Below are 9,118 nucleotides of genomic sequence, written 5' to 3' on the forward strand. Positions count from 1 at the left end.
GTCCAGAACTGAGCATGTCAAGTCATAAGACCACCATATCTTTATTAGGGCTTGTCATGCAGGGTGACTCAGCTAAAAACACTGTTGGCTATCCAAAGAGAGAGCAAAGTAGTAGCCTTTATCCCATCAGGCTCAATGTCTCAAAGACCTTAAAGGGAGCTGTTTAGAGCTAGGAGGAGTGAGAAAGGCAAGTCACTGCTCTGATAAATTTCAGCTTCAACTACTGAGCTCTGTAAACAACAGACTTTTTTTCGCCCAAAGTTCCCCCTGCTGGCAGAATGCATAATGGTAACATAAGTAATATTAATATTGTATAATATTTCTCCATTATAAATAATTTGGTAATGCATTTTCTGGTCTTAGCAGCGGTGCCTGTGGTGGGCTCGGGTGAAGTTGTTTGTGTTTACTGACTGGCAGTGACAGATTGGATCCAGAACTGAATTATTCAGCTCCTGAGTTTGAAATCATGCTACAGAGCTATTCCATTGTGTTTACAAGAGAAATGATATGATGTTATCTCTAACATCATAAGAATAAGGAGAACTTCAGTGGCTATTTTTGATCAGGGTACAACTGATTAAGCTCTTCCCTGCATTCCTCTGAGCAAGACATTGCAGCAATAGTTATCAATAGCTTGATAATACCTTCCTGAAATAGATCACTTTTATAGGTGATCTATTTGTGCAGAACTGTAGGCTCATCACCACTTTTGTGCCTGTAATGTGTTTCAGCTCATCTAACCTAACTTTGGCTATTACTGTGCATTATAACTCCTGACTTTGATTTCTTCTGAAACTTTAAAACTGCTGCCTGCACTGATCAGTTGAATAACCAGTGAGATTTAGGTTGTCAACTTTGGTTCAGCTTGTCATTTTATGGTTGTCTCTACGGATGCACAGATACTTTTCGAGTACCAGTGCAGATACTTGGCATTTTCATGAGAACTACCAGGGTTGCAGCGGTTGCAGCTGGGACCTGGCTCTGGCACTCCACCACTGTCCTGAAATCCTTAGTCTGTATTGTTTTAGAAAAACTGTCACATGACAATAAACAAAAATGTATCAGTACTCGTACTTGTAAGTACTCGGCAAGTACCAGTACTCCTACTCGCAAAACTGGTATCTGTGCATCCCTTTTATTTATATTTATAAAAACAAAATCATACATTAAAACAGAGATGTACAAATCCCAGGAGCTCCGTGTGCTCCTTACAAATGACAGCTGCCTCCTAATTTTTGAATTTATCTCTAGTCTAGTCTTGGAGCTCAAAAGTATCGGTACACGTACTCGTACTTGTACCGAGTACTGTACTCGGTATCTGTGCAACCCTAGTTGTCTCCTAAAACACAATGATCAAAGGGCCACTATGTAATGTTAAAGAACAACATATACTTCCCCAGAACATGGTCTAGTGAAGGGCCATTTTTTGTTAAGCAGACAAAAACCTGTGTGTGGTTGTATAGCATGTTTGCAGGTCTAAAATTCCTCCAGGTTGGTGAAGGAAGTTTTAATCCTGGTACCAGACAGTGGATAAGGCGTGCTCCTAGATTGTGAGTAACCCTGAGAGTCATTGCACAAATAAGAAGGTCTATGACAAAGCGGTTTAGGCTCTGTTCACACCTAGGCGTATCGAATATGCGCGTTTCCGAGGGCTACTTGGCTGTATCCCAATGGAAACGCGCGACAAAAACGCTGCAAAGAAGCTCATGTACCTTTTCAGGCATAGGCCGTTTTGTAGTGCGTTCAGACGGGCTGAAATACGGCAAGGTGTGAACCATACCATACCATAGAAAACAATGGGATTTTCATGTTTGAGCGCTTTGTAGAGCGTTCGTAGAGCATTGAACGCGCTACAAAACATACAGGTGTGAACCAGGCCTTAGAGTATGTGTGAATAATGATTATGGTTGCTATATTAACTGAATATTTGGATAGTTCTGGTGTTACTGTGGATTATAAAGAATAATATTTATAGAAATGTTCAAAGGTTGAAGGTCGATCTAGTTTAACTGTTGATCCAGAGGAGGATAAAACATCACTCCCACAGGGCTGTTGTTGTTGTTGGTGTCCTGAAAATTATGTCTCTATACTCTTCTATGAGCCATGCAAAGAACATTATACTTGTAAGTGTTTGTTGTATAGCCACATTTTTTTGTTTTGGTAGCAGGAAAGGGTGAAAATACTATGAGGTTTTTTTTTTCCTGTCTTTATCTTGATAGAGGGATATCCCTTGTTTTCCTGTCTTGGAGATGCAAAAGGAAGTGAGAGAAAATCTCTCCAAAGTGGAATTCCCATCTTAGACAGTTTGTTCTCATTCCTCTCACCTCTCATGACAACTCTAACATTCACGATGTCCCCTATTTTTTTGTCTCACTGGTCACTAAGACAAATAGAGGGGTGATTGTTCCTGGTGGGGACACAGACAAAACATAAAAACTTGGTCTAGGGTCTAACGCTACTCCACTCTATCCAAAAAGGTTTTGCCTTTACCTTAACTTTAATTTTCACAAATGTTAATGTAAAAGCTGAAGTGTAGCAAGAGCTGGGTGGAATAACTTGAGCCCTGAATTTTTTTCCCATGCCTGGTGACAAAGAGGCCCTAGACTGTATCACTGATGAGGTCCAGCCAGGTATAAGAAAAGTCCATTCCATAACTTTCTGTCAGAAGAGAGCACAGCTTGCATTCCTGATTGACTATGAACTGCATTATAATATGTATCAAACCCTTTGCTGTCTTTGCTGTAGACATTTCCATGCCTGTTCAGTGAGTGGAAGGACCACTGCATTAAATTAGTGACTATTTATCATATAAAACAGTCTTTGAGCTCAAATCAAATGACTTTCCAGGGCTGAGATGTTGTCAGCAAACTGCTGCAAGCAGGTGGAAGAATTTTCTCAGTCTCCTCTTCCCCTGTGATCAGTCATTGTAACTTTGTAGCAAGTCACAAGGTGGAAGGTTGCAGCAGGGGTTGGTATGTGTGAGACACTTAAGAACATGCTGAAAACTACACAGGCACCAACATTTACATGATAGTATCGTGTCTGACGCACCATCACAGTCTAGGAAATAGATACTGACCATGTTTAACTCTTGAACAAAGAAGGTTCTGTCTTTCTCGAGAGAAAAGCAGCAGGAGGCATTGTAAGGTGGAGAACGGTGAACTCTGGGAGAAGTAATTATTACCTGTAAGTGTTATACTTTATCTAGGATGTATGTGCTAAACATGAAAAATAAATCTGATGCGGGTTAACAATTCTTTTTTTTTCAGTAACTGTTAGGTTTGCCCCAGCCATCACTTCATACTCTGTGGACGTGTTTACAGCGGACAACAGCAGCTTCTCCACAAAACTGTTACATACAGTCTTTACTTGGGACACGATTTTCTTTTCCAAAAGACCTTTGTTTGCATTGCCTTTAATGCTGCGATAAAGCAGTGGCAGCTTTGAGATGAAGCTGTGTGATATCTAATGAGGGTTAAAGAGGAGACAATGTGCAGGAGCATGATCATTTACTGCAGATACTGTTGCTAAGCAAGCAGTTAGCATACATTTAAAGCAAAACTCCAGGGCAAAATATGGGACTATGGCGAATGTAAGCAAGTTACTTCAGGTGCTGTGAATATCAGAGCTGCATCTCTCATACACAGAAGCCTGGGTTCATAGAAACCAAGCTGTTCTCTGAAAGAACAATGGGAGAAGAGGGGCCACAGCTATATCTCAAGGCACCCCAGTCTAAAATGTCAAAAACAAATGTAAGGAAAAAGTAGGAGTCCCCTTCAAAGAAACCCCCTTTCACATCTGAGTCCCCCCTTTCACAAGCACCACTTCAGATGAGATATGCCCCCTTCTCATCAGGAGCCCCGTTCACATTAGAAGCCACCTTTCAAATCGGAGTCCCCACCCCACTACATCAGAATTCCCCTTCACACCAGTAGCCCCTTCACATCAGAGTCCTCAGTCTCCCTTCGTTTGGGAGTCCTACCATTACATCAGGAGCTGCAGCAACATGGCAGAGGGTGGGGGGCATAGGTAGCCTGGATTGAGGCAATCGTTGGCCTTTTCTGAATGTATCCCCCCTACTGGATTAGCGTCATTTGTTTCCATGGTGCTGCATGGCCTGCACTATGAAAAGGCATGACCCTGTGCAAAGATTTCGAGGCACACCTGAGAGGAACAGAAGGCACCCCAGGGTGCCATGGCAACCTGGTTGAGAAAGACTAAATTAGACTCTGTTTTAAGTAGGTAAGCAATCAGAATAGAAGCAACATAAGTTATAAAAAAAGTAATAATTTCACAGCACAGATGGATGTATACTAAAGGCAGACAAACAGATGCACAAATACATAGGTATGCAAATATTATGATTCATAAATAATTCCAAATATTTTCTACATCTTTGGAGTATTATGCATCTGCATTCTGAAGCCTGTATACAGTTATTCACTGTGGCATCCACTTTTATTTCCACATTTATAAACAGGCCATGTTTATTTAATCTGCCATCAGTGTTACAAGTATAAAGACAAACACAGTCAAGATGGTTGCTTGAAAAGAAAGCCTAAACCTATTTAGAGATTAAAAATACTGCCATATGGCATTGCTGCATTTTCCAATTACATATTTTAGGCTTGACTGAAAGATGGCATGAGTATTTAGGAAAATTATGTCGTGTAAGACAAGATGTTAGTTGCAGATGTTCTTGCTAAGGAGTACTGTCACCATAATTACTTTCAACATGGATTCATTAATTCATCCTGTTTGCTTTCCTATAGATTAAAATGTCTATAGTCCTTTTTGTTATTTTCAAAAAATGTTCAAAACCCTCATGTTGCGCACTTCAGCATGGTTACGGAATCCAAAGGTAGCTTTCTTATCATAGCTTAGAAGTGCCAGTGCTTTTATTTGGACGTTACAGCCAAAAAGCTATCTTGTTGCAAAAGTATTTTCACTTTATAATGGAAACAGAATGCTCTAGCACAGAGAACACTTTCCAGGTTTACACTTGCCAATGTCAAATCAGTACAAAGAAATATGGTAAAACCAAACATCTTGTACATAATGCCATGTATTCTATATATGCAATCTCTAATATAGCTTTAGAAAGCATTTTGTGCTTGGGCAGAATCCATTTTGGCTTGCTTCTATGCAGGCCTGCACACCCACATTTGCACGTTAACGAAAGAAGATGAACTGAAGTCCTGCCAGAATGGCAGTTGGAGCATTGACATAAAACATATCTCACTTCTTTACAACTTCTGCTTAGAATTTCTAACCCTAAAGACAAACATTTTATATATTGCAGCTTACCTGTCCTGAAATGAGGTGACTGCATTACTTTATATTTCCCATATATTTTTAGCAAGTACAGAAAATACCTGTTAAATGTACCAGAAATGCAGTGTCCTTGCCACTTTCTTAGCAGACAGAAAAATTAATGTTATATTTCTTAATATAACTTAATAAACTACTAGTCCCATCGATCTGCATGTAATGGAGTTAAACAAAGGCAGGCATGTTTGAAGTCCAGCCTGGATATGACAACCATGGCTGCCCCCATAGATATAGTGGTGGAGTGAGTGTAGGTACTAGGGATGCACCGATACTAATACTAGTATCAGTGCCGATACCGAGTAATTGGGCGAGTGCTCGTACTCGCCCGCATACTCCCGATACTTATTCTGATACCGGAACTTCCGGTATCAGGAAGCTGGCGGCGAGTCATTACACACGCCTGGCTTCCTGATTGGCTCCCTCATCACCGGGAGCATGGAGCCGGTTTCCCGACCTATCAGGAAGCCAGGGGAGGGCGGGTAATGACTCACCCCCCAGCTTCCGGATTGGCCAGGAGGCCGGCTCCATGCTCCTTTGCCACTTGGGGACATGGGAGCATGGAACTGGCTTCCTGACTAATCAGGAAGTCAGGCCGCAAGTCATTATATGCCGCCTGGGTTCCTTAATGGGACTTCCAGTATCGAAATTCGGTATCGTACTCAATACCGAAAAACAGGTAGGGGTGCATCCCTTGTAGCTACCCAAGGAGAGGAAGTGTGTTATCCGTAGCATAACTAAGTGCACAAAAAGGAAAAAAGCTTGAAAAAAGAGAACTGATGCAGCCACCACATCTAAGGACTGGTAAACTGTTTTTGTATTTGTTTTGGGTTGAGAAATTCTAGTATGATATGCTAGTACATTGAAAAGTTCAATACTAATGATGGCGGGACAGTAATGTTAATTTAATGGAGCATTATTTTTTTCTAACTCACTTGTCATATAAATATATTTATTATTAAAGGCATCACTAAAAGCATCATAGATGATGCTACTGCTATGGAGGCCAGAAGCACATGTAACTAGTACTATTGTATACATTTTTTTAAAATAGCAACAGCATTTTGCTTAAAATACACATTTCTAACATGTCTATGATATTGCTCTTAAAGTAATTACTGTAACACAGTTTTAGTTATTGTGTAAGAATGGTACAACATTCAGCATTCGTCTGGCTTTAAAATTGGAAGTTCTCGCCAGCTAGCACTAAAACCGTTTTGCTAAAGGTCCCATCATTTATATTTAATAGACTGGAATTTTATAATTTGGGTCCAAAACAAGAGAAGAGCTACAGACATCCAAGGCTAGAACCAGGTGAAGTTACATCATTACTGGTTTATACTTTGTGAAAATAAAAATAATTTACAGGGAATTGTAGACATAAAGTTTAGAGTGGAATAAATGAAATAAAAGGTCATTGGTCCCTAGATGCTGCAATTCCAGCTTGATTTCACTAACTCAGTGTTGCTTTTTATCTAACTGATCATATAGTAAGATTGTCCATGGGTTTTATATATAAAAATACAATACAGTGCCTGATGTGTTGAAGATAGACTTTCAGAGTAAGATATAGGGTTTCATAATGACAGCTTTTCCAAAGGAAGACAATCAGGTTTTTGAAATGCTAAAATGTTAATGTTTTTGTCCAAGCAATTATATTTGTCATTGTTGTTGTTCCTGTTTTGTATTTACCCCTTGAAGCAAAAAAGAGAAAATAATGGGGCTTTGAAAGTGTATCTCTAGGCATGGAACACATATTACATATTTGATTGTAAAAAATTAATTTAATTGTACAAATAAATATATATATATATATATATATATATATTTTTTGCAGCTATTTGTTGTAATTAAATTTGAATACAAAAAAGCGGTTCTAAGCCACCCGGGAAAACAGGACACCACACCCCTGGTATCATTGAAGCAAAAAAGAGAAAAGAATGGGGCTTTGAAAGTGTCTCCCTAGGCATGGAACACATATTACATATTTGATTGTAAAAAATTAATTTAATTGTACAAATAAATACATACGTATATACAAAAAATCCACATACATAATAAATAAATACAAAAAAGGGTCACTAAATATACCCTTCGGTTCCATACTTATATTGGCTTCCTACAAATAATATGATCTAAAAGCACAAAAGGCCTATAGCCTCCCTAGTCCACAAGGCCACATTCTAAGCATCAAGAATGTAATGATAATTAATAAATATTGCCAAAAATCATTAAGTTCATCATGTATTGTCATAAATAAGTTATAGAATCTTGTATTGATGCATCGTGGGTCCATTTTTCTACGCGTTTCACTTAAAAGCTCCCTCAGGAAGATAGGAGGCTGCCTGTAATATTTAAATATCATGGGTATAACTATATATAACTATCCTAAGTAGTGACAGAAAATTATTTTTGTATCGCATAATAAACAGATAACAGACATTGAAAAATTGATTAGTTCACATCCCCAATATAACAGAATCCATCGCCTGGAGGACACAGGGAGCGAGAGGCTTGTCTAGGAGCTAGGGCGGTGTGAGGCTGGTTATCATCCATCTATATTGATTATAAAAAATTGTGTATATATATATATATGTAGAATTGGGGCTACTCATAGCTTATTAACGTTTATCCATAAATATAAATATAAACACTGCCTCAAACAAAAAGTAGTATCCCCACACACATACTCCCCCATCTAAATAGAGGCGGCACACCCATTCTCGTGCTTGAGTATTCACTAATTCTCTGGAATGAATGGAGACATGACCTCTCATCCTCCATGTCTCCTCCCAGCTGCACCAAACTATGACATGCATGCTAAGGTGCTTTCGTCTCTCATCTGGGGAAATCCACTGATCGCAGGCCATACCAAAAAATTATAAAGGAAGATGATCAAATTCTACTTAAAAAGATAATCTCCCCTTGGCCATTCCGAACAAAGTAACAGTGTTTTTATAAAGACCACCCACTGACCACTCACCTCCCCATTGCTCCTCTACCACTCTTTCCTCTATCTCAGATGCCCAAAATTACCCATTGTTGGTGTCAACTTTTAGACGGAGCCTCATGTGACAGTGCTAGACCCTAACAATTGGAAAGTAGGTTTGAGCACAGCATCATGGGAGGAGGTTACATTCTCCTCTATACCTGGAAGCATAGGGTATTTTTAAAGGGGAAACCACTGAGTAAGGGCACCTTTTATATCTCAGGGTGCCCACCAAGATTGGTTTCAACTCTTACAAAACCCAAATGTTCTAAGCTGAGTTTTTAGTTATTTTGAAAAACTAAATTTTATTGGTTTTTAAGAGAAAAGTTTTACAAAGTATAATTACATATCATAGCATCAAGTAATGCAGGTAAATAACAGACAGAGTGATGTGATGTTAACTCCTTGATTTCCTTGAATAGCTGAAAGCATCCTGTGCTTAAGTTTGTACGAATTCAGCTCCGAACACAGAAAATATTTCAGGTTAATGAGAGTGCTAACATAGTTCTATACTACAGCAAACTTTTACAGTAGTCATTGTATGTGCACAAGTAATAAGAACAGAGGGAATATGAATTGAAAGGGGAAGGAAGATGATTAACCAGGTGAAAGTAAACTGTAACCAGTTCTACGATTCCTCCTTTAAACTGGGGATTTTGTTTTAAGATATATCTGGGATTCAACAACCATGTGTGGCCAAGGTGTACGAAATGTATAGTATGTATAGTTTTTTATTCCTATCATTTTTTTCCATGGATCATTGTAAGATTAGGTCATTTATGACATCTCTGTGTTCTTGGG

The sequence above is a fragment of the Nanorana parkeri genome, unplaced genomic scaffold (assembly GCF_000935625.1).
Source record: "Nanorana parkeri isolate BGI_ZX_2015 unplaced genomic scaffold, ASM93562v1 scaffold1264, whole genome shotgun sequence".
In the NCBI taxonomy this organism is placed as follows: Eukaryota; Metazoa; Chordata; class Amphibia; order Anura; family Dicroglossidae; genus Nanorana; species Nanorana parkeri.